Source organism: Eublepharis macularius, chromosome 5 (genome assembly GCF_028583425.1).
Source record: "Eublepharis macularius isolate TG4126 chromosome 5, MPM_Emac_v1.0, whole genome shotgun sequence".
Taxonomy (NCBI): Eukaryota; Metazoa; Chordata; class Lepidosauria; order Squamata; family Eublepharidae; genus Eublepharis; species Eublepharis macularius.
In genome coordinates, this window is record NC_072794.1 from 172,089,359 (window position 1) to 172,114,675 (window position 25,317).

The 25,317-nt window shown below is 48.4% G+C and overlaps 1 protein-coding gene across 1 annotated transcript in view; it reads left to right on the top strand.

Annotated features, from left to right (window-relative positions):
• Positions 1-470: 470 nt before the first annotated feature.
• DNMT3B (DNA methyltransferase 3 beta) overlaps positions 471-25,317 on the top strand; it is a 61,624-nt gene continuing 36,777 nt past the window's right edge. Inside the window, exon 1 of the mRNA XM_054981363.1 lies at positions 471-516. The gene's annotated coding sequence lies outside the window, so the exon portion shown is untranslated. The remainder of the gene's footprint in view (positions 517-25,317) is intronic.

Sequence of the window (25,317 nt, forward strand, 5' to 3'; positions counted from 1 at the left end):
TTTATATCTTGGCTTCTGCAACCACGCCACTCTCCAAGATATAAGGACAGATAGACTCACCTTCTAGCAGTATCTAAAGAAGTGAGCTGTGGCTCACGAAAGCTCACCCCCTACCACACGTTTTGTTAGTCTTCGAGGTGCTACTGGACTCTTGCTCTTTCCATTGCTACAGACAGACTAACTCGGCTGCCCATCTTGATCTGGGGAAAGGGGCCGTGGAAGCTCGGAGGGTGCGGGCCGGGCCGGGCGCTGGGCGGGGGGCTGCCCCTCACCTGGCCTCCCCCGCCCGCGGCGCCGCCACCTGGGCCCGCCCCGCAGAGGAGGGGCGCCGGCGACCCCTCCCCCGGCCGGCCCAGCCCCGGAGGAGGAGCGCGGCGGCGGCGGCAGCGGCGCGGCGCGGGGAGGGTTAAGGCGGCCGAGGCAGCCGGGCCGGGCTTGTCAGTTTCCGACTGCAGACCCGGGAAAAAAAGGCACGCCTGCCGGGCTGGGCGGGCGGAGCGGCGGCGCCGCGGAGAGGTGAGCCGGGCGCCATCCGGGCAGGCGGGCGGGGGGCTCCGGCGGGCGGGGGGCGGCCGGGGATGCTCCGGGGGGGGCGCCGGGACGGGCGCAGGGAGGCGGGAGCGCCTCGGGACTCCGCCGAGCCGATGAATGAGGGGCGCGGGGGGCGGGGAGGGCGCCGGTGCCCTGGCTGCGCCTTTACTCCCGAGGAAGCCCTGTGGAATGCGAACGGAGCGGGTGTGCCCGGGCTGCGCCCCGATCCCGCGCACCCTTACTCCCGAGGAAGCCTGGTGGAAGGCGAGTAGAGAAAGGGGCGCCGGTGCCCAGGCTGCGCCCCGATCCCGCGCACCTTTACTCCCGAGGAAGCCCACTAGGACGCGGCGGGGCTCAGAGGCGGAACAGCTTGGGTAGAGGAAGGGGATCCATGGCCGAGCCGGCGTCCCGATCCCCTATGCCTTTACTCCCGAGTAAGCCGCGTGGAACGTGAAGGAGCATGTGCAGAGGAAAGGGCGCCAGTGCCCAGGCTGCGCCCCGATCCTGTACACCTTTACTCCCGAGGAAGCCCCGTGGAACGCGTCGGGCTCACAGGAGCAGGGAGCATGTGCAGAGGAAAGGGCGCCGGTGCCCGCGAGGAAGCCCCCATAGAGCGCGAAGGGCGCGCGTTCTCGACGGCTGCCTTGGCCTCGGGATCCCCCTGCGGCCGCGCACCTGGTTCCCCACCCCGTTTGGGAAGCGGGTTCCCCCACTTCGCCCCTCCCGAGGTCGGCCAGGCTTAATCGCGGGTTTTACAGCAGGGAAACTGAGGCAGGGAGCGACCGGCTGAAGGCCAAACGCGGAGTCGGTGGCAGAGGCTCCGAGCCTTAGGGGGGGGGTCTGATAGAACAAAGCAGGCCTTGCTTCTGAGCAGGGTCGCACTGCACTGCATTCTGCCCCCCCCCCAGCCAAAGAGGCATTTTGCTCTCCCCCCTCCCCATTGCTGCTCTTAGGTGGGAATTAGCCGGCTGCAAACAATAGCCCAGAAATTTGGCCCAGCCGGGAAGGGAGCCACGTGTTCTCCCCCCCTCCCTCTGGAAAGCACAACAAACCCCCCACAGGGCGCCGAAGGAGGCGCGGCTGCTTGGCCAGAAGGAACCGGCGCCTGTGCGCTGCTGCAAGACGGGGCTGGGGGGAAGGGTTGCTCCAAAAACTCAGCACCTGGTTTGTTCCAGGGGAGAAGGACTCCTTCGCTGCAGCAATTTCGGAGAAGCCGAAAGACCCCCCCAGATCTGATCTGGCACCAGCTTTTGCAATTTTTTGAGCCTAGACCCATTTCATGCATCCCGGAAACGTAGGCCATCCATCCCTCCAGAAAAACTTCTCCCCCAACAGAACCTGAGGAAGGTATCTGACCAAGGGAGCGTTGACTCGGGAAAGTCAAAGCTCCCTTGGGAGCTTTCACAACTGACAATCCGGTAGCCTTTAAGGTGCCGCAAAGAGATGGGCTCACACACTGCAGAGCGATCAAGACGGGTAGCCGTGTTTGTCTGTAGCAGTAGAAAAGAGCAAGAGTCCAGTAGCACCTCGAAGACTAACAAAATAGGTTATGAGCTTTCGTGAGTCACAGCTCACTTCTTCACATTGCTTTGTACCTGGGATTTCCCTTGAGAGCCCTGCAGAGAATTCCACAGAAGTTTTTACTGGCCTATGCAAACATTTTTACTAGCCCATCAGCCCGCCAGTATTAAGTATTTGGAGAAACAAAAAAAAATACAGTATTAATATTATTATTATTAATTTGCAAAGAAGTACCCAAGGGCATTCTGAGCTTACCTGGCAACGTAGGCAGAATGCATCCGTTCTAGGATAGTAGTCCTCAAATCATTTGCTCTCTGAGTAATCCCATTGAAACCCATAATACTGCAAAGGCTTGAGGATTGCAAGGTGGTTTCAAAAAATATCTGCATTGTCTGTTTAATTTGATATTCTAAAATGGATGTGTTGTTTGTAATAAGAATCATTTGGCTGCATTCTCGCCCGTTTTAGAATCACCATATTTCTCTTTTGGGTGTATTCTCAAGACTGCCCTAATAGGGTTTCTAGCAGTAGAAAAGAGCAAGAGTCGAGTAGCACCTATAAGACTAACACAATTGGTGGGAGGGTGTGAGGGTATCTGAAGAAGTGAGCTGTAGAAGCTCATACCCTACTGCAAGTTTTGTTAGTCTTATAGATCCAGAGGAGTTAGCTCTATTAGTCTGTAGTCACAAAATAGTAAAGAGTCCAGTAGCACCTTTAAGACTAACCAACTTTACTGTAGCATAAGCTTTCGAGAATCACAGCTCTCTTCGTCAGATGCATCTGATGAGGAGAACTGTGGTTCTCAAAAGCTTATGCTACAATACGGGTGATTAGTCTTAAAGGTGCTGTTAGTCTTATAGGTGCTACTGAACTCTTGCCCTTTTCTGCTGCTACAGACAGACTAATGCTGCTACCCATCTGGATCTAATATGGTTAGCGTTCATTTTAATGACATTTTTGTTAACTACTGCAGTCTCAAGCCGAGTAACTTCCTTCTAAGCTGCTGACTTGTACTCTATGAGGGGCAGATTTCATACCTGGCTATTTATTCAGTCCTTCATTGATCTGAGCTGGATTTTCTTAATATCAGATGAATGAATGATGAGTGTTTGTGAAATAAGGAAGGGCCCAGTTCAAATGTATCAAGCCTGTATCTCCCTGGGGTTGACGTTCTTTATAGGGGGACTATAAAGAATGTCAACAAATAAATAAAATATCCATTAACAGGCTCTCGCTGGAGGCCCTTTGCATGCCCACCTTCTGTGCTGGGGCAGGAGGCCTTTGGCCTCCTAATGCTTCTCATGTGAACAGTTGTCTATGTGATAAACTATAGGCGGCAGCCCCAGAGGCACATGGGGTGTATGTGTGTGACTGAGAGCTTCCCAGAAGGCTTTGCCACGTGTGATTCAGGCCTCACTCCAGGCTGCAGAGCTTGGCAACGAGGGAGGTGTGAAATTTCTGTAGATCGACAAGCCTTGAAAACTACCCCTCCGTTTACTTGGTGTGTATAGGGTGGTTGTGGTGATCTGTTGCGTGCACTCACGCCTGTGTGAGTCTCCTTTTTTGTCACGTTTCAACTGTCCTGGTTTTGCGAACTGCAGCGTCTTATTGCCTTCCCCCCCATGTTCCTCCACGGCAACTTTGCTCATCTGAACAGGGTCTCCTGCAGGTGCCACCCTGCACATGGGCGAAATCAACAGCAGCCCATGTACATGGGCCTTCTCTGTGGTGGCCCCCATCCTATGGCACAGTCTGCCTGATGAGGTCAGGAGAGCCCCCACTCTCCTGGCTTTCTGCAAACGATGCAAAACCGAATTATTCAAAAAGGCTTTTGTATTGTAGGGAGGGGGGTCTCAGATGCTTCGGTAATGAGTTAAGGACCGTAGACTTCACCACTCTGTTGCCTTATGGACTATCTGTTGCTTTAAATATGTGCTCCTATGTCAGCCTAGAATTGCTTACATTCTGTTTGAGCATTTCTTCAACTCTGTATTGGATTCTTACTAATGTTACATCTTTGTAAACTTGCATTTAATTATCCCACGGTATTTATGGAAATGTCCTTGATACTGACTGTACTAATTTCACACTGTGTAATCCACCTTGAGCCTCAGTGAGAAAGGCGGACTATAAACGACAAATAAATAAACAAAAAATGCACAGCGTGGGGCGAGATTGCTGCTTGAATGTGGCCTGTTTGCGTGTGCAAATGGCTTGGCGTTGCTTGCAGCGAGTCCTCCTCACGTGGTGTGCATTGTCTTGGGGTGTGTTTTTCCTGCAGCAGCTCCTCACAGTCAGAGGTTCAAGCCACATCATTAGAAAGCCAGGACAGAGAGGGGCTGTGCTGGTATGGATAAAGTAGCAAAAAGCAAAAAAGCGGCTCCTTTGCAAAACCTTAGCCCATGGAGTTGTGCACTCAGGGTTGTGATTCAGGGCACAATTGTGCTGCAAGAGATGTGTCTGTCCTGGTCCTAAATTTACTATCTAGAGCATTCGCTGACCGTGCCATCATCCGCTTTGGCACCAGTTTGCTTTTAAAATACACAAGCAAGCTTTCGAGTTGCGCACATCAGTTTGAAGAAAAGACTTGCGCATCACTTCAGAAGTTGTTACTAGTGTTTTAAAGACTGGTCCCCCAGCAAACACAGGGCAAATCAGAGAAGCTGCGCTTCGGTCGGGTCTCTGGAATGCATACCGAAAGAATGTGTCTTTGGTAGATTCCTGCTGGTTGGTTTGAGACCCCAAGTAGTTCCTGAGCCAGAGGAAGGAAGAGGAGAGGGGAGTTCTGAGCTATAAAACAGAAGTTTCCTGGCGCTTGGGGCCTTCAGGTAATGACGTAGAGCTGGGAGGCCTTGTAAGTCTAGCCACATCCTCTCAGCAAACTGGGAGTTAAGGCTGTGGGGGGAAGGTCTGGGGAGATGCCGTCGTGCCCCAGAGGGAAGGCTGTGGGGCTGGCAGGGAGCACAGAAAGGGGCTTAAGGAGCGAAATGGTAAGCTTGCACATTGCAAGTTTGGGAAGGGGCCAGTGCGCTTGACGCGGTATGGAAGTGCCTGCCCTTGTCCTTGCCACTGACTGTACTGATCTCACACTATGTAATCCGCCTTGAGTCTCAGTGAGAAAGGCAGACTATAAATGATGAATGGATGGATGGATGAATGCTGGGTGCAGCTGCTGACTCTCTTTGCAATGCCACATCTCAGGGCTGGTGATTATGAATTCAGTACTTCTGAGCATGCGGAGAGTTCCTTTGCCATTAAGAGAGACAGCCATAAAGGGAAGAGGGGTGTGCTGCCGTGGTCGAGGGTGTGAGCTTTGACCCAGGGGATCTGGGGTTTAAACTTCCCACTGGACACAAACTTTCCAAGTGTCCTTGAGAGGGCCAGCTTCTCTCAGGCCCTGTCTCTCCAGAGATGATGACACTGACCTACCTTGCAAGGCTGTTGTAAGGATTACTGGTTGGTGAGGTGTTTTGAACACTCTAAAGCACTCTTTGGCCTTGGTTGTTAATTGGATGGGAGACCTCCAGTTAAAACCAAGGTTGCAGCGGCAGGCAATGGCAAACCACCTCTTAGTCTCTTGCCATGAAACCCCCAGAAGGGGTCGTCATAAGTCAGATATGACTTGAGGGCACTCTCTTCCACCACCAGAGCATTATTTAAGTGTAAAATAATAATTTTATTTTTTAAACTTTGCTTCTCATTTCCAAATGCTAGGCATGCCTCTCACCAATTGAGCCAATTGGATTCAATGCCTGTAATTTTTATAAAGGCAGTTAAATAAACCAAGAAAAGTAACAGGAAATAGTGTGGGAGGGGGATATGGGGGGGATGAGATCCAGAGGAGTTAGCCGTGTTAGTCTGTAGTTGCAAAATGGTCCAGTAGCACCTTTAAGACTAACCAGCTTTATTGTAGCATAAGCTTTCGAGAACCACAGCTCTCTTCGTTAGATGCACCTGACGAAGAGAGCTGTGGTTCTCGAAAGCTTACGCTACAAAAAAAGGTTGGTTAATATTATAACAGATTTTAATGGGGTGAGTCCCCAAATTCTCCTGTTATGAAATTAACTGGCATGCAAGAGCGACTGTTTTCATTCAGGTGCATGGTGCACTCTTCTCTGTATGGGGTTAGTGGTTAGATGGTTGGACTCCCCAATCTGCACCTTGGGCCAGTCAGTCGCTCTCAGCCTAACCTACCCTGCAGGGTTGAGGGGATAAAATGGAGGAGGGGAGAACGCTGCAAGCCACTGTGGGAATAAGGGAGGGTATAAGTGAAGTAAATAAGTAAATATTCGAGCGTGAGGCTGGTGGAAACCACAGTTCCTCAGCACTGGCTCCTGCTGATTTGCAGGTGTCCCCAGGCAGAGGGGTTTCGCTTCAGTCAACCACTTGCACACTGCTGTTTTTTGGGGCTTGGCTGCCCTGTACCTTTGTTGCCACTGATTTTGGCTTGTACGCATGCTCACCCTTACTGCTGCCTAGTTGCATTCGTTCTTGGTCATGTGCGTGCTTCTCTGAGGCTTAGAATAATCATGATTGTGGGAAATCGTGAGGGTGCAACCCTTGATTAATCAGAGGACATGTCTGCATGGTTTGCACAAACAATGTATAGATATACATTCAGTTATAGAAGTAGGGGGACTTTCAGCGAGCATCTCATCCCCCCCATATCCCCCTCCCACACTATTTCCTGTTTCCCTCCCTCTGACACCCCCAACCTCATTCCTTTCCTTGCTTCCTTCCTTCCCATCAGCCTGCTTTCCTTCCTACCTACATCTGTCTATACATTCTTTACCTCCCTGTCCCCACAGGCTTTCTTTCTTTCTTTCTTTCTTTCTTTCTTTCTTTCTTTCTTTCTTTCTTTCTTTCTTTCTTTCTTTCTTTCTTTCTTTCTTTCTTTCTTTCTTTCTTTCTTTCTTTCTTTCTTTCTTTCTTTCTTTCTTTCTTTCTTTCTTTCTTTCTTTCTCCCCCTCCCTCCATCTATCCCTCTTTCCCCCTTTTTCTTTCTTTCCCTCTCTTTCTCTATCTCTCCCCACCCCTACTTATCCATTTTGTACTCTCCCCTTCTATTACTTCCTTTCCTTCTTTCTTTTTAAAAATCTTTTTCAGCTCCCCTCTTGACTGATAGGTAATATTGTTGTGGTTGCCTGGCAACCTCCCAAATGGCCATGAGATATCTGCGGTTATTTATCTCTTAAAGCTACAGATGTTACTTCCATTTTTGGATTTTAAAAGCATCTCCCCAAGTTTTTTTTTTTTTTAAAAGAGATACTAGATTTTTCTGCACACCTTGGGCTTTCCCTCAGTTTGTAGAAAAATCCCATTTTTCCCTGGCTCAATTGCTTGGTTTTTTTGATCCACATTCTAGGGCCCAGTAATATAATGATATTACAGTGAATGTCTGAAATGCAGAAAATATGAATGAAACCAATGGAATGTTTGGTATTCTGTTTGTACCTGTGAAAGCCCAAAATTGGGGAATAACTCTGACAGGGATTCATTCATTAGTTTATTCCCACATTCTCAGACATTCACCAGATGAATGCAGGATTGTAAGTTCATGATTGTCGACGGTGCATTTTGCATAATTTAATGCACTAATTTTCAGTAGGAAAACATGGTCTATACTGAAACAGACTCGGCACCATCAAATCTTGGATCATGCCGGTGGGTAGAAAAAGAGGACGGTGGCATTCTGAGAGCCAGTGAGCGTAGCTGTCAGTATGTTAGTCTAGGGTCTGAGGGATTCAAGCTCAAATCTCTCTTTTCCACCAAGCTCGCTGGCTGACCTTGAGTGACTTTCTGTCAACCTTACCTAACTTACAGGGGTGTTGTGAGAATATTATACGGAAGGGGAAAGTATGAACAAAGGGCAGGATAAAAACCCAGTAGTTCAGTATTGTATGGTATGGCTAAGCTTAAAGTGCAGGAAATTATTACTTTGAATTGTCCCTCTGCCATGGGGGTGGGGGGGCTTAGCCAAGCCACTCAGACGTAGCCGCCCCCCTAGCCACCAAACAGGAATAACTTGCAATGATGCAGAAAGCAGCTATGAACATTGGAAACTGTTATACAAATGCTAGGCTCGACTATGCAGCCTGTGTGACTGCATCTTAGCTACCATGACGGAGATCCCACCACCTTGAACATATCAAGGTGTTACTGGCACTGAAAGGGAGATAGATCCAGAGGAGTTAGCCGTGTTAGTCTGTGGTTGCAAAATAGTAACGAGTCACCTTTAAGACTAACCAACTTTATTATAGCATAAGCTTTTGACAGCCACAGCTCTCTTCGTCAGATGCATCGTCAGCTTTCGAGAACCACAGCTCTCTTCATCAGATACATCGTCAGCTTTCGAGAACCACAGCTCTCTTCGTCAGATGCATCTGATGATGCATCTAACGAAGAGCGCTATGGTTCTTGATGCATCTGACGAAGGGAGCTGTGGTTCTCAAAAGCTTATGCTACAATAAAGTTGGTTAGCCTTAAAGGTGCTGCTGGACCCCCTGCACACTCCTCCAGGGGGGTCCCTCACTTTCTCCTGTCTCGCCATGCCCAGATAGTCCACATTCTGTGACAAAGCCCACTAGCAGATACACATACCTGCTAGCGATTTGCATAATTCAATCCTGAATTGTCCTGGCCTAGAATGTGTGTCCTTTGTGTCCTTTTCCAGAAATAAAAAATTACTGCCTTGGGCCTCTGAGCTGGTGATGGAGACGGTGTGCTTGGCCTTCTGTGCGGCGATGCCTTTCCCAGTAGTAGGAATCCCGATCCACTGAGAACTATGGTGTGTGTGTGTGTGTTTGTGATTTTACTCTCCCTCCACTCGTGTAGCCTCCCCTTTTTTGCATTGCTCCCTGACTCAACCAGCAATCTGAAACCAAATGTGAGGGGAGGGAACCATAATGGAAGAAACCTGTAGGACAAAAACGGACTTGGCGTTTCCAAGGTCAGCATTCGGGCTGGAAGGATAAGAAGGGGGGAAAGACGAATGGGCTAGTGGCTAAGACGCCCCCCCCCCCCCATCACCCTTATCTCTCAAGAACAACCATTTCCTTCTTTCTTAGTCAGAGTGGACTTCGTGGATTGGAGGAAATAGTTTTATTCCAGAGAGCGGGGTACCTAAAAGGGGCAAAGAGAACACAGGGACAGAATTCTTCTCTCGGGCCGTACCCCATTCCTGGTGGATTGCTGTGCAGATAGAAGATCTGTTCACGTATTACAGTGAACACCTCTACAATCTGCATGTATGTGCGTACATCTCTTTGTAAGGAAAAGCCAACATATGTTGGCTTTACAAATAAAACCCAGGGACTGGTCCCTGGATAAACGTGGAGTATCAATCACATGTTCAGCTGTGCATGCACTGAAGGTAATAAGAGTTATTCCGTGCAACAAGCAAGAGTACACTGTGCACGAATTGTGCATGTGTTCACCAAAACTTGTAAATGGGGCTACATTCACGGTGCAATCCTTTGAAAATTTGCTCCGGTTGAAGCTCAGGGCCAAGCTACAAGTGACGAATGACACTTGAACCGCAAGTGCATTTCTCCCTGTTCACTTGCGCTCCAATCAATGCGCTCCAATCAGTGGCCATTCGAGTGTCATTTGTCACTTGTAGCTTGGCCCTCAGTCATTTCAATGGGTTAGAGTGGAGTAGCTTTGCACAGGATTGCACAGTTAAAGAGTTATCAGTTGGTTGCTAGGCCACTCATAGGTAATGAAATGTAGGTGGAAGGAATACATTTATAAACAGTTTCATCCAGGGCTTTTTTCATCCTGGTACCACATGTGCGCGTGCAAAGTGCATGCATGTTCCCAGGATCAATGATGTCATTTTGGGTCAGCTGGAACAAGGGGGGAGTTTTTAAATTGCCCTCGGTGAAAATGGTCTCAGGGCTGGTGGCCCCGCTTCAGCGGCGCAGAGGGCAATCTAAACTCCCCTCTTTCTGGAGATCAGGGGCAGGGCCACCAGCCATGTGTCCATTTTCAAGAGGTTCTGGAATTCTGTTCCACTGTGTTCCAGATGAAAAAAAAAAGCCCTGGTTTCATCCATTTAGAATTAAATCCAGCAGACTCAAATGTGTTCTGTTTTTAAAAACACAAGGTATCCAGGTCTGGTCTGAGGGTGCTGTAGAAGTCGGTGTCCATCCGGGCAACTAGTGATGTCAAGAATGGGGTTGAGGTTTGCGCCCGTCTTCCACCTTAGCAGACCTGTGACAGCATCATGTGGCGGGAAGAGAGGGAGCTGGAGTGATGACTTCACTGGAGTTGAGGCAGGAACCACCGACAACGGGCCAAAAGATCTGGGAGAGGAAGTGCAATCCCGGCACCAGGAGGTGTGGTGCTACGGAGGGAACCGCACTAGGCGGCTTTAGTAGAGAGCCTTTCCATGACCTCTTGCAGCTCTCCTTAGTATGCGAGCATGCCGCAGTGCAATGCAGGAGTGCGGTATCCTGAACTCTGTATGCAGCAGGCCCTTCTAGAATGCACTAAAAACCCATGGCAGCTCTGGGGGCTCAAGAGCCCACGTGAAGGTCCCAGCATATGAGCTGATGACTACTGATTTGAAGGGCTCACGATCTCATCTAGTCCAGCCCTCCTTCTTGACTCAGCTCAGCCTAAAGTGGAGGGGAGGGGCCATGGTGCAGGGGTAGAGCGTCTTCTTGGCAGGCACAAGGTCCCAGGTTCAATCCCTGACATCGCCAGTTAAGGGTCAGGTAGCAGGTGATGTGAAAGATTTCTGCCTGACACCTTGACAGCTGCTGCCAGTCAGAGTAGACAATACTGACCCTGATGGACCCAGGGTCTCATTCAGTGTAAGGCTGTTTTGTGAGTGTGTTATATATGTAGAAAGTTAAAGCACCCCAAAGATGACTGCAGTGTCCCTAGGCAAATTTGGGGCACCTAAAAAAATCACACATTTATTGTGGCCCAAGGTTCGAGTCCAGTAGCACCTTAAAGGCCAACAAGAGTTCCAGGGTATCAGCTGCCCTTCATCTGAATGTCCTAGCAGTTAATTAAATTGTATTTTCACTTGCACTGGGTAATCCACCTTGGAGCTGAGAGCTAAACTACAAAAGAAGTAGTTTCCCTTCTCTACAGCGCCAGCAAATATCGCTCCTCAGAGGGTTTGTCAAATTCCTCTTTGCCTCCCAGAAGGGGAGGTGAATCTGACAGAGCCTTCTGGGAGGCAAAGAGGAAATAAACCCTCTGAGGAGTGATCTTTTCTGGCGCTGTAGAGAAGGGAAATTGACAGAGTCTTCCGATCTGTCCTGCATAACATTGCGTTACCCACGTGAGCGTCCTCATGTAATTTGCCTCTTGTAGTTTAGCTCCAGAGGAGTTACTAGTGTTAGTCTGTAGTAGCAAAATAGTAGAGTCCAGTAGCACCTTTAAGACTAACCAACTTTATTGTAGCATAAGCTTTCGAGAACCACAGCTCTCTTCGTCAGCTGTGGTTCTCGAAAGCTGAAGATGCATCTGACGGAGAGAGCTGTGGTTCTCGAAAGCTTATGCTACAATAAAGTTGGTTAGTCTTAAAGGTGCTACTGGACTCTTTACTATTTTGTAGTTAGGTGTCAGTGAGAAAGGTAGACAATAAAACAACTAAGTAAATAAAGGTAATAATGAAGGGTATCTGACAAAGAGAGCTTTGATTTGAAAGCTTACACCCTGGAAATCTTGTTGGCCTTTTACGTGCTACTGGACTTGAATCTTGTTCTTCTTCTGCAGACCAACATGGCTACCCACCTGAAACATTTATTTCGACAGAAACTTTCTTGTGCTAGAGCCCCCTCATCAAATGCCCTAATAAAGTACACACCAATTGTGCTCTACAGTTTGCCGCAATAAATATGTTAGTCTTCATGGTGACGAGGACTCTTTTTGGGATTTTGACGGCGGCGCAAACTCCTTTGGAACTCTATTGTCTCCATGGCTGGGCTGTTTATAGCTTTTGGAAGGGCTTCCCAACCTGAGTCCACTTTTTCTTCATTATAATAGAAGGGCAGTTGAGCCACTCAAAGGGAACAGCAGATGCTGTGGGTTGTGTGAAATGTGCATGTAAAGACACTGATGTTCGTGGAGAAGGCAACATTTTAGCAAGCCCTCATTATTTTGCAAGCTTTCGGCTTTGGAAGGTTCTCTCTGAACCGTGTGTGGCCTCTTTGGCTGAAAGTCCGATACTCCCACCCGGTGTGCCACCCAACGGTTGTGTTTGTGTGTCTGCTAAAAGGCAGGCGCCATCAAAGAAAACAGCTGGGCTTGGAGTTACCTCCCCCTTTCTCTGGTAGGCCTTGAGCCTGGTCTTTGAAGTCAAGGGAATGAATGCCGAAAATCTGCCCTTGCTTACAAACACTTATCTGGGTGCATTCCAACTCTCTGCCCCACCCTAGAATGATCACAGCTGTAGCCTCCTAATGGTGGCAGTCTAGGACAACCAGGTTGTCTTAGTGGTGGACGCCGTGGCGGCCGGAGTTGGTCCAAGATAGATTTTTGCAGCCTTCAGAAAATATGAATTATCCGATTCCCCTCTTCCAGTTGCCACCAGCAATTGTTTAGAAATTTAGAGTCAGAAAGGGAGTTAGAGGCCATCTAGTCCAACCCTGCAGCTCAGGGCATGAAATCCAAAGCATGATTGTCCAGCCTCTATTTAGAGATCTCCTGCAAGAGAGAGACGGTCAGCCGCTTAGGTGGTTGATTCTGATGTTGAACTGCCCTCTGGTAACTTAGGCACATTACAGCTAGTTCTGCTGTCCGGAGCAGCAGAGAACAAGCCGCTTCCCTTTCCCATGGGATGGCCCTTCAGGTATTGGACGAGGGGGCTGTGCCTCCTCCTTATCCTTCTCTTCTCCAGTTCCTTCAGTCTTTCTCTGATACCTTGTGTCCCGGAGATCAGTTGTAATTCTGGGAGATCTCCAGCCACCACCAGGAGGTTGGCAATTCTGGGAACGGGACTCCTGGGAGCTCTCCCAGGGCTGGTGCAACGACGTCACTGATGTCATCACGCCGCCCCAAGAGCATTCCTGTGCTTCACAGAGGGTCAATTTGGGGTCCAAACAGGCTGAATCAGGCCCATTTGGGGCCCAAATCAGCTCATGGTGAAATGCGCACGCTCTCCCCTGCCCTGTGCGATGACATCACTTCCTGATTGTCATCACTTCCCTGGGGCCGCGTGCATGTGAGGAATGCGCTGTGAAGAATGCAAAGGTAAGTGCCAGGTCCCCCCCCACTCCTGTTGGGAGGGTAGAGGACCAGGCCACCCTATTAAATCAATATAGGACCAAGTTGGACTAGTATTCTAATTAGTATCAATAACGTACTTAAGAGGCCTCCATTAAAATCACCTTCCGCCCTAGACAGGTACACGTGTCTTCTTGAGTGGTAATGTCCTCCTTGAATTCCAGTTGCTGTGGGGGGGCCAAGGAAGTTCGTAGCCAGACTCGAGGGTTAGATTTTCATAGGGCCAACTTCGATGAACTCAGAGGCTTGATGAGAGTCATTCTGTGGGGGTGTGGGGGGGGTGTGCTGGAAGGGAAAGGAGCGAGTGAAGGGTGGGCCCTTCTCAAACACGAGCTTTTGCAAGCTCAAGCCCTCACTGTCCCAGCAAGACGGAAACATGGTAAGGGCTCCAAGAAGCCGATGTGGATGCACAGAGAGCTCCAGAATAAGCTAAGGGAGAAAAAGGAAATGTTCAGGAAATGGAGAGAAGGACAGACCTCTAAAGAGGAGTATATGAGGGTTACTGGGTACTGCAGATCAGCCATCAGAGAGGCCAAAGCTCAGTACGAGCTGGGTCTGGCCAGGAGGGCTCGCTACAATAAGAAAAACTTCCACAGATATGTGAGAAGCAAACGCAAAGTAAAAGAGGCAATTGGACCGCTGTTGGGAGTAGATGGAGAAACTCTGATGCAGGACAGAGAAAAAGCAGACAGGCTTAATGACTTTTTTGCCTCTGTTTTCTCCCTGAAGAACTCAGGCACATCTAGAGATAGTAGAAAATGTGGCAGGACACCTGAGTGGCTAATTGACATTGACAGAGAGGTTGTGGAGAGGCACCTGGCTGCACTGGGTGAATACAAATCCCCTGGGCCGGATGGGGTGCACCCAAGGTGCTGAAAGAACTTTCCAGAGAACTTGCAGAACCCCTGTCCATCATCTTCAAGGCCCTCCTGGAGGACTGGGGATGTGCCACAAGATAGGAGAAGAACGAATGTTATCCTAATCTTTAAGAAAGGGAAGAAGGATGACCCAGGAAACTACAGGCCGGTCAGTCTGACTTCTGTTGCTGGGAAGATATTAGAACAGATTTTAAAGGGATCGATCTGTAAGCATCTGAAGGACCACTCAGTGATCCGGGGAAGTCAGCATGGTTTTGTTCCTAACAGATCTTGCCAGACCAACCTGGTTTCCTTCTTTGATCGAGTGACCAGCTTACTGGATCGGGGGAACTCTGTTGACGTGATTTATCTGGATTAAGTAAAGCTTTTGATAAGGTCCCCCATGACATTCTGATGGGCAAACTGGAAGACTGTGGATTAGACTATAGGACAGTTCAGTGGATAGGGAACTGGTTGGAGGACCGCACTCTAAGAGTGGTGGTCAACGGCATTTCATCAGATTGGAGGGAGGTGTCCAGTGGGGTGCCGCAGGGCTCGGTTTTGGGCCTGGTACTTTTCAATATTTTTATCAAAGATCTGGAGTGGAAGGGCTGCTCATTAAATTTGCTGATGATACGAATTGGGAGGAGTATCCCTATTCGAATACGAATTGGGAGGAGTAACCCAAGAAGATAGAATTAGAATTCAACAAGACCTGAATACTCTGGAGAAGTGGGCAGCTGCGAATAGGATGCAATTCAACAAAGACAAGTGCACAGTATTACATCTGGGCCACAAAAATGGGAAGCACAAATACTGGATGGGGGATACACTTCTGGGCAGTAGTATATGTGAAAGGGATCTTGGGGTAAGAGTGGACTGTAAATATGATCAGTCAGTGTGATGCGGTGGCAAAAAAGGCTAATTCAATCCTGGGTTGTATCAAAGGGGCCATAGCGTCGAAATTGTAGGAGGTCATAGCCCCTCTCTATACTGCCTTGGTCAGGCCACACCTGGAGTATTGTGTGCAGTTCTGGAGGCCTCACTTCAAAAAGGATGTGGCCAAAATCAAGAGGGTGCAGAGGAGAGCGACAAGAATGATCAGGGATCTGGAGACTGATCCCTACGAGGAAAGGCTGAGGGCCTTGGGAATGTTTAGTTTGGAGGAGGTTGAGGGGGGACATGATTGCTCTCTTTAAATATTTGAAAGGCTGTCATTTGGAGGAGGGCAAAGAGCTGTTCCAGTTGGCAGCAGAGGGTAGGACGCGAAGCAATGGGCTAAAACTACATGCACAAAGGTACCGGCTGGATATTAGGAAAACTTTTTCACCGTCAGAGTAGTTCAAAAGTGGAATCAGCTGCCTAGGGAGGTGGTGAGCTCCCCCTCAATGGCAGTTTTCAAGAAGAGGCTGGATGAATACTTGTCAGAGATGCTTTAGGCTGATCCTGCACTGGGCAGGGGGTTGGACTAGATGGTCTGTATGGCCCCTTCCAACTCTGTGATTCTATGATTCTATGAACCTGTTCTGGTCCAAGGAGATCAATTCTAAGTGCAGTGTGGATAATGTAGTGTATAGTGGGCCTGTAATTGTTTTTAATCTAATCTGTAATAAATACAGACTGGTCGAACTTAGACCCATATTCTCTCTAGCCTAACCTACCTCGCAGGGTTGTTTTGAGGGCAAAATGGAGGGGGGGGAACCATGGGTCTGCCCTGAGCTTCTTGCGGGGTGAGTGGGTTGCCTTCAGTCACTGATCTTATCATTTCTCCTCTGTAGTTTCACTTTTCATTTCGCTCCGGCTTCAGTTCCAAAAAATGCCTTGCTGGATCTAGCCAAAACCTGCCATAGTTTCCTTTTCATTTCCCAGAAGAGGCCCCAGGTGTGGCGTAGGTGTCCCTCTATCTCCTCCACCATTCCTGGCCAGATATCTGGTGTGGCTCAGGAGCTGTGAGCAGCCCTGGGGCAGCGGGCTGACCGGTACATTGCTCCATTTAAAATTGCTGCTGTCTCGCTATGAATATGTTTTATTGTGTTTCTTGTTTTTAACAAGGTGGTTTTATATTGTTTTAACTAGATCTTGGACGCTGCCTTGAGTGCCTTTGAGGCTGAGGGTTGCAAACAGGCTTGGAGAAAAATGTCTTGCCCTTTTAATAAAAGCTTAATAGGATGTTATTTACTTCCATGCCACGAAAAAGTTCCCCCTGCCTATTTCCAAACATTAAGTCTCTGTTAAAGGGACAGGAGGTTTTTCTTTAGACCTGTTGGCAACTGTGTGTGTATGCTGTCATAATAAATGCTCACATTTGTAAGCCACTTTTCCTCTTAAGAGCTCAGGACGACATGAAAGACCCCCCCTCCCATTTTCTTCCCACAACCTTGTGAGGTTACTGGGGTTGAGGACTGGCCTCGCATCACATAACAAGCTTCATAGCAGAGGGAAGATTTGAACCCGGGTCTCCGAGGCTGACACTCAACTACTGCACCACGCTGGCTGTAGTAAATAACAGATTTTCAGAGGTTTGGGGAAAGAGAGCCAGTGTGGTATAGTGGCTGGAAAGTTTGATTTGGATTTGGAAGGCACAGGTTTTAATCCCCACTCGGGCGTGGAAGCTTGCTGGGGATGTGGGAGGGAGGTGGTTGTGAATTTCCTGCATTGTGCAGGGGGTTGGACTAGATGACCCTGGATGTCCCTTCCAGCTCTATGACTCTCGATGACCTTAGGACAGCCATACACTCTTAGCCTAACCTACCTCACAGGGTTGTTGTGAGAACCAACGGAGGAGAGGAGAGTGATGTAAGCTGCTTTGGGGACTCATTTGGGGGAAAGGTGAGATATAAATGAAGAACATAAATAAAACGACTTACTTGGAAGTGGAAAGTGCCCTCAAGTCATTGCTGGCTCGTGGCGACCCCTGGCAGGGTTTTCCTGGCAAGAGACTAACAGATGTGGTTTGCCATCACCTGCCTCTGCAACCCTGGTCTTCCTTGGAGGTCTCCCGTCCAATTACTAACCAAGACCAACCCTGCCCAGTTTCTGAGATCTGACGAGATCAGGCTCTCCCGGGGTATCCAAGTTAGGGAATGACTTATTTACAATGTGGCAAAATGCCCTTTCTGTGATGCCCGGAAACCCTAACTTATCACTTGCCCGTGCCTAATGCTATAGGCTTGAATTTCAAGGTGGCTTCCAGAAGAGCTCCCCTAGTGGGGTGTGGGGATGTCGGGGGCCCCTTCCGTCCAACCGTTTGCCTCTGGCTGCTGCTGTAGCACGTCATCCCTGGATAGGTGTCCCTGGATCTCTCACCGTGGTGCCGCTGGTTCTGGTGTAGCAATGAGGGCTGAACTAGCAATGGGGGATGTGGGAGTTTCTGTTGCAAGAAGGAGAGATCCCAGCCCCGTTGCCAGAGATGGGCTCTTGGGCCTTCTGCAGCTGTGTGCAGGTGGAAAGTTAACAGATGTAGCTGTTTGCTGGCACCAGGAGGAAGGGAGGGGACATCCTTCACCTCTCAAATTTCTCCAAGGTTGCAGGCAGCTTGCTTCTATCTCTGGAACCCTGGCAGTGAGCTGGCGGGGAAGGGTTTGCCCTTGGTGAGTAGAGGGTTTGCTTCCGGCTGATCAGCGCCTTGTTCTGAAATGAGATGTGTTGGAGTAGAGACTCCCCTTGTCAGGCTGGGAAGTGGGATCCTTTATTTATTTATGTATAAATCGATGGTGAGGCCTCATTTGGAGTACTGTGTACAGTTCTGGTCGCCACACCTTAAAAAAGATATCATAGCACTGGAAAAAGTACAGAGAAGGGCAACTAAAATGATTAAAGGGTTGGAACACTTTCCCTATGAGGAAAGATTGAGGCGCTTGGGGCTCTTTAGCCTGGAGAAAAGACGACTGAGGGGAGACATGATAGAGGTTTACAAGATAATGCACGGGTTAGAGAAGGTAGAGAAAGATGTGTTTTTCTCCCTTTCTCACAATACAAGAACTCGTGGGCACTCTATGAAATTATTGAGCAGTAGGGTTAGAACAGATAGAAGAAAATACTACTTTACACAAAGGGTGATAAACACATGGAATTCGTTGCCACAGGAGGTGGTGGCAGCTACAAGCATTGCCAGCTTCAAGAGGGGACTGGACAAATATATGGAGCAGAGGTCCATCAGTGGCTATTAGCCACAGGAGATAGACGGTATTCTCTTTGTGGGGAGGTGGTGCTCTGTTGTCTTGGTGCTGGAAGGAAGGCAGTGGGAGGGCTTCTGGTGTCCTGGCCTCACTGACAGTCCTTTAGATGGCACTGGATTTCTAGCCACTGTGTGTGAGAGAATGTTGGACTGGATGGGCCACTGGCCTGATCCAACATGGCTTTGCTTATGTTCTTATGTTCTTATGTTCTTATTTAATAAGAAAATGTATATATGCAGTCTTCCCAGAGGTCTGCTCGAAATTGGTTAATAGAGCGTTTTCTGGGGCACACACATGCAATTCTGAATTAGAATTTTACTGGGAAATACTTGTTTTGTGAATGAGTGAAGCCTCTTCGGAAGCTCACCGCTGTGTCTCTGCAGGAGTCACTGTTCTGAATGTGTGTCCTGATTGGAAGGAGGTAGGACTAGAGCAAGGGTGAACAATGTAGAGATGCAACTACGGCAGCAGACAGAGGCAGGGGCCTTTTGGTTGGATGCAAGGGTCCCGTCCCCCCCGCTATCCCCACAGCTCATAGTTGGAGCTCATGCAGAAACATCCTAGAAATTCAACCATGTAGCTTCTCTGTGGGCATGAAACCCAGTTGTATCTCTGCCCCAAAGAGCAGGCAAATAAGCAAACTGACACAGAAGCAGAATTACCCGTCCTCAGTGGAAGCTGATTGAAAGGATCAGCCTCGAACAAAGAAGCATGCAGAGATGCAGCGGGTAGCCTCCTCTGGAGCCAGATGTGTTGAGCTCACAGAGATTCTTTAATTAATTCCTTCTGGCATAGTAGTGGCTCTCCCGTGGTACAATGATATGCAAGTTTTCAATTCCTTCCCCAAATCAAGACACAGAAGAGCTGGGGCCACGCTTCGAGGGGCTCTTCCTATTGGGGCACCATGAAGATGAGCATATTTACTGCGGTGCAAGCTTGTGTGACCCAGAGTGCACCTTCATGCTCCCGCCTTCGTGAATTTGCCATTCTTGAAGGTGCCGCAAGACTCCTGGGTCCTTCTGGGTGCTGCAAGCTAATACAGAACCCCGGTTCTGAAACAGGTTCTGGGGCTGAGCCCTGCCTGGGAGCGGTTCCCCCAGTCTCATGTCGGGCTTCCCTCAGGAGGAAGTGCTGCTGATGGTTTCTTGGCTGCCTGAACAATGGGCAAGACTTCCAGATTTGTGCGCAGCAGAGCGGAGGCCAGCATGCCTGGGCAGATCCCGGGAAATTTTGTCTTTTGCTCTGGGAGCAGAGGTGCAGGATCCCTGAGATTTCAGCAGACAGCTGGAGGCTTTGCTCTGCTTGGAACACAGGCGTCTCTGTCTCTGTCTTTCTTCCCTTTTCCTGAGCCTGCTTGTGGGGAGAGCGGACTATAAATTTAATAATAAAATAAATTTAAAAATCCCCTTCCCTTCCCTTTTTGGCCCTTGCAGAGGCAAAAGGAGACCCTGATTTGCTGTGGTTTGCATTTTTGAGTGTGCGACGTACCGACCCTGTCATCTTATCATTGACTGCATTGCTCAGGCCTTGCAAGTTGTCCTCCTTGATTGGCTTCCTTTATTGAGTCCATCCATCTCATTTGTGCCTTTTCTCTTTTCGTGCTGCTGTCAGTGTCTCCCTGGCGTTGTTGTCTCTTCCAGGGAGCCTTATCTTCTCATTATGTGGCCAAAGTACAATAGCCCCAAGATAGCGTTCTTGGTGGGAGAGGAAGGGCTTGGAAGAAGGAACCACAGTAAGAAAAAGCCCCTTGCGGCTCAGCTTCACGCAGTCTGCGTCTCACTGTGGAATTTGTTCACACAGTTCCATGGCCAGAGTCTTTTTCCAACACAAGTCCTTTGTCTAGATCCCTGGTGGCTGACCTCCCTGGAACGTGTGTGCCCAAAGTTGAGTTGCACCCTTTGTAGAGATATAAGAACTGGGGACTAGGTGTACCTCGGGAGCACAGGTAGCAGCATTGCTGGAGAGACTGACCATAAGCCTCCAGAAATAAGTTCCTTGGGAACTTATTTCCATAGACTGAAGATCATTTATAATTCTGAGAGATCGCCAGATCCTATCTGGAAGGCAACTGAACAAGTAGAGATCCTGCTGTAACTTACTAATTAAAAATTCAAATTACAAAACTGTGATATACAAAACGAGTATAAACTGACAAAGAGGCCCCTTGTGATTTACCTGAGATATTCAGGATTTATACGGTTTAGATCTATCTGATGTCTTCGCATGATTCTTTGAGTGTACATTGATTCATTTTTGCACTATTCATTTTGCATCGTCATTCATCGTCATGTTGCATCTGACGAAGAGAACTGTGATTCTCAAAAGCTCATGCTACAGTAAAGTTGGTTAATCTTAAAGGTGCTACTGGACTCTTTTCTATTTTTGCGCTATGTTACTTTAAGAGGTCCGTTATAATTTTTGCCAGCGTTGGTTGTTTTGTTTAAATGTGATTTTCTGCCTGGAATTTTGGATTACATATTATACTCATTTTGTATATGACAGTGTTTGTCATTTGAATTTTTAGCTAGTAAGTTACGGCGGGATTTCTACTCGTTCAGGTAGCTTGTTGTAACTCTCTTTTGTTTTTGTGACTATATGGAAGGTGGCAACTGGCAACTCCGATGGGATATTGTTGTTGTTGTTGTTAATTAAATTTATAGTCCGCCCTCCCTGCAAGCGGGCTCATGGCGGATTACGTCATACAAATAGATACAATAAATAAAACAGTAAAATCACAGAATCACAAAGACTGTTGTAAAGAGTCCTGTGATAATGCAAGAGGAACACTCTTTCAGTATTGGAAGTGTTGTATAAACACATTTTAGAAAAGGAATTAAACAGATCACAAATGTTTTAAGGGTCCATCTTTTCCTAGTGCTTTCTTCTTGGACTGACAGCAGCTTTCCAAGAAACAGGTTCCCCCGCTCTGCTCCCCGAGTTCCTTTTGCAGGAAATCTCAAGAATCGATCTTGGGACCTTGTCCATGCAAGGAGAGGCTCCATCTCTGGGCCGTGGCATCTGCACACTGCTGCAGATATTTCCGTCCTGTGTGCAGGCATGTTGTGTCCGGGAAGCTGGACTCGAGCTTTCTTTCAGGAAAGGCATTTCAGGAATGGGCCGCAGCTTAGTGGAACTGATAGGGTCCTACTGGCAACCCGTGGGAGAGTGTGGGAAGTGCAGGCACCTGAGCTCTATTTCTGTGCAGTGCTACGGCTGGTGTGATGGAATCACTTCTGGTGTAACCGGACGTGATGTCATCATGCTAGGGCAGGTTCGGCTTAGAGCATAGCATTTTTGCGATGCTTTGGGCAGACTGGCCCTGCTATGTTGTCATTGATTCTGGTTTCACTGGAAGTGATGTCATCATGTGCAGGTGGCACTTGCCCAGGGTGCCTGCTGAGGGTGGGTGATCTTGGGGCAGCTTACCTCCTCCTGGCGATTGCCAGCAATCAGCAATCAGAGAAACGAATCACTGGGCATTTGCCGAGGGACTGGGCATCTGCTCTGCAATGAGTATGTTCTGGGCTCACTCGCAGGTGTCACATCACCTAGCCCAGAGACCTCCAGCATTAGGAGTGGGTGGCGGTGGGCTGAGATGGGAGCTCAAAGATACTACCCAGTGGAAACTGATAGCCCTAGTTGATTGTTTCAAACAAGCAGTCTCAAGCCCTCCATCTAATTCTGGCCCTTTCCCCACATGTATCTGTCTGTGCACTGTCATTCAACTTAGCAAAGATTGGAGCCTTACTCCAACTTAGGTGCCTCTGCCTCCAATGGAAGGGTCTCTTAAGCAGAGGAAGGTGGGAGGTTGCCTCTGTTTCACTTTTAGGTCCCCAGGTGAAGAACGGAAGGACAGAGACCAAAGCGCTTCCAAATGGAGAAGATTCTCCCCATAGCGCTCATTGCTCTTGTGGATGCGATGGAGCAGCCACCCAGCAGTTCCCCTGCACTTTCTTTGGCTCGGCCCCTTGCAGCCACCATGGCTTTTTTAAACAATTATTAATTGCATGAGAACGCCCTGTGACCATTGTAGTTGCCTGCTTCGAGGTGGGTCCTGAGAGCTGCTGTGGCGTAGTGGTTAAATGTTTGGGCTGTGAATCACCACTCTGTTCGTTCGAATCCTGCAGTTGCCATGAACTCTGCAGGTGGCCTTGGATCAGCCCCTCCTCTCAGCTGCAGCTCCAAGGCTGTATTGTGGGGATAATAATAACATTGACAGGTTACTGGCTGTGAGTCTGGCACACTCTCCTCCTCCTCCTCCTCCTCCTCCTTTTCCTTCTTTTCTTCCTCCTCATCCTCCACATCGTCTCCAGGAATTACAGCTGATCTCCAGACTACAGAGATCCCTGGAGAATATGGCTGTTCTGGAGTGCAGAGTCTATACCCCACTGAGCAGTTTCTCCCCTCCCCAGGTTCTACCCCGAAATTTCTAGGAATTTCCCAACCTTGATTTGGCAGCCTGAGTTGCCATGATCCACTAGTTGGGGGCCGTGGCAAGCTCAATGGCACCAATGAAGATGAGACCCGAAAGAGGCAAACCTGCCTGTCCACATAGCATCCAAAAGATTGTAGTAAAACAGGCAGGGAAAGAGTACAGTGAAGCAGGGGAAAACACAGAAAGGGGGACAAATACAGGGTGTCTTCACGAGGGACTCTTTCTGTTATTAGAAGTACAGAACCCGCCTCTTTCTAACCTGACTGTTTGAAGAAACATTCAGCTTTGTTCTTTTCAACATGATTGATCGTCGCTTCTATGAAAATAACACCTGTCGTTAAATTGAAGGAATATTTATTAATATATGACTCTTCACCAGTTGGACTTTTATATTATGACATGTTGATTGTATTTACTGCCTGTGTTGCACTTATTGATTATGCTGGCTTATTGATAGTTTGGTACTGAAAGTGCCTTATTACTATTTTCGTAAATATTCGAGATTGCACATTATTAGCACTTTGCACCTTGCACTTTAAAATTTATTATACATTTTTTAAAATTAAATTCATTATCGTAATTGTAGTATTTCTCCGGAGTAATCTGTGTGTTTAGGTTTCTGTTTCCGGAGTTGGCCCTTTTTGTTTGCCTAGGAGGGAAAGGAGGACAAATGCAGGGTGTCTTCACGAAGGACTCTGTCAGTTATTAGAAGTACAGAACCCGCCTCTTTCTAACCTGCAGTGAAAAGATCCTCTGGGGTCCCTTGGCTCTTGTGTCTTAATTAACCCTGCCCTTTTAAATGAAAATCTGTTTTATGACTCCTTCCCTAAGGGCATTTTTCATTATAGCCGTGTAAATAGTTACTTAGAGATGCGGAATGGCCTCAGTCCGGAGATGGACAAATCACACCCCGGGGCCACGTCTGGTCATGGCAGGTTTCCATCTGGCCTTCAAGCTGCTTGTCAGGAGCATCGGCTGGCTGGGCAGCAGCATCCGCTCGTGGGCTGATCTCTAGAAAAATGGTTAAACAACTTGAGGGTCATTAAGAGCAGCAGAGCAGGAGAGAGGCCACGCGTGGATCTCGGCCTGCTTTTGAGGGCTCTGAGCTGGACGCTGGCGCTTTCTGTTTCCAGTACTGTGGGTGCTGCAAATGCCAAGAGCCGGCATCTAAGAGTGGAACCACAAGTGACAAAAGGCACAGGTTGGACACTTGTCAGCTTCCCTCAAGTTTTGATGGGAAATGTAGGCATCCTGGTCTTGCAGCTTGGCTCTGTCCAACTGCTGTCCAATAGACTTTTCAACTGTCACTTGTCCAACATTCTGCCAAGCTGCCTACATTTCCCATCAAAACTTGAGGGAAGCTGACAAGTGTCCAACTTGTGCCTTTTGTCACTTGTGGTTCCACTCTCACTCAGAGGGCCTCCAAAGCAGTCAGAGGCCCAGATACGGCCTTTGGGATAAAAGCTAGCCTGCCGCTGTTTTGGATACTCGTTAATTGGTTCTACTGGGAATCCCAAGTGGAAGGGTCTTCAGTGCCTCAGGGCCAAACTACAAGTGACGAATGACACAGGTTGGACACTTGTCAGCTTTCCTCAAATTTTGATGGGAAATGGAGGCACCTTGGCAGAATGTTGGACAAGAGACAGTTGAAAAGTCCATTGGACAGCTGTCCGGAGAGCCAAGCTGCAAGACCAGAACGCCTACATTTCCCATCAAAACTTGAGGGAAGCTGACAAGTGTCCAACCTGTGTCAGGCGTCACTTGTAGCTTGGCCCTCAGTTTCTCAGTTGTGGATTCTTCTCTTCCATCACAATGGCTGCGCATCTCGGGGGCTCGGCTTTCTCGGCAGGGGGATCTCTGGGATCAGCAATGAGTGTATAAATTTATTTATTTAGAAAATTCCTACCGCTGATTTCCGTTGTAAGTAATGCTCAAGGTGGCTTATGCATCGGCATAAAACGAATCACACCAAACCAAAATGGAATGCTATTAAAACTGGTCTTTAAAAGCAATCAACTGAAAAAGGAACCAGCACCAACCTAAACCGCTGTTATTAAAATGGAAATAATCAGCAATTAAAACATTTAGAACTGGTAAAAAAAACCCCTCATAATTAATAAAACCAGCTGATAAGATCGGCCATGGCCAAATCGACGATGAACTCAATTCTTAGTAGAAAAGAGCAAGAGTCCAGTAGCACCTATAAGATTAACAAAATTTGTGGTAGGGCTTGGAGCTTTTGTGAGCCACAGCTCACTTCTTCAGATATCTGAAGCTCTACTACACATTTTGTTTGGTTCAGAAAAGAGGCAAGGAGAACATGTGTGTGCGCGTGTATGTTCCTGGACATCATTTGGGTAAAGAATAAGAGGTGAGAATGGCAGCGAATAAAGGACGGCACCGGTATTGTTACACGTTCTTGTCATTTTTAAAACTTTCGATTGTCCTCAGCTAATGGTACTGCTCCTGCAGATAACCGACAGATCCACCCCCCAAACCATACTATGTTTTTTTTTTTAAAAAAACTGGGAATTGTGAAGATGACTGAGGA